This window comes from Pygoscelis adeliae, unplaced genomic scaffold, assembly GCF_000699105.1.
Source record: "Pygoscelis adeliae isolate BGI_AS28 unplaced genomic scaffold, ASM69910v1 Scaffold290, whole genome shotgun sequence".
NCBI lineage: Eukaryota > Metazoa > Chordata > Aves > Sphenisciformes > Spheniscidae > Pygoscelis > Pygoscelis adeliae.
Genome location: NW_008823965.1, coordinates 1,510,893 through 1,511,796, shown reverse-complemented (window position 1 = coordinate 1,511,796; position 904 = coordinate 1,510,893).

Here is a 904-nt window from a genome sequence, read left to right as displayed (position 1 = left end):
GCCCGCTGGGGGCCCTTCCCTCGGGAGACCGAGGGGGCTGCGAGGCTCGAAAGAAGCCGGCTGGGGCTGGGCCGCGGGGCCGGCGTCAAACCCCTGCCTCAGGGCCGTTACGCGCCCAGCCGTGCCACACGATGCAAAGAGGAAGGGCCTGTGAGAAAGAGCTCTCCCCCGGCACACACGCTTCAAAATCTGGCACTTGCAAAACTGTCAACACTCTGTGGAGGTGCGCACACAGGCGCCGAGAGAGAGGTGCAGGGCCACGGTGCAACGGGGCCCGGGGCAAAACGGCCTCCCCCCCCCAACAGCAATGCGAGGGTCGCGGCCCTGGGTCAGCACACCCTGTGCCTCAGCCCTTCAGCCTGCCTCATACCTCACAGGGGACCACGGCTCTCCTCAGAAAGCCCTCTGAGGAGAAGTACTGCAAGCACGGGGTGACAGGAGGAAGTTCCTGTTCCATTAAAATGCCTTTTCAGCGTCTGAAACAGAAACACGGGACCGAGTTGTAAAAGGATCAAAAATACCTCCGTCCTTTAGCTGTTCTTCAGCATGTTTGCTTTTAGTATTCAGTCCAATACTAATAGAGAATGGGAGGATTTCCCAAATGGCTTTGTTACAACATTAAGCCTGGTAACATACCCTGGGTCACTCCCGAGCAGAAAATAAGGAGTTTGAAAGAAACCATTGATTTCCAAGGGCAGCTCGTTCCAAGGATCGTTCCTGCACAGAAACAAAGCCTGTGAAAACACCAGTTGCAAGTTTTTCCCTAAGTTACGGTTTCCATACTGAATGATCTTACCACATCAGAGCTGGAGAAAGGTCAAGCTGAAGTTACTTTCTCGCTGATGTAAGTTAACACGTAGGTATTTTTATAGCAAACATTCCAAACAAATTTCATATCTGATAC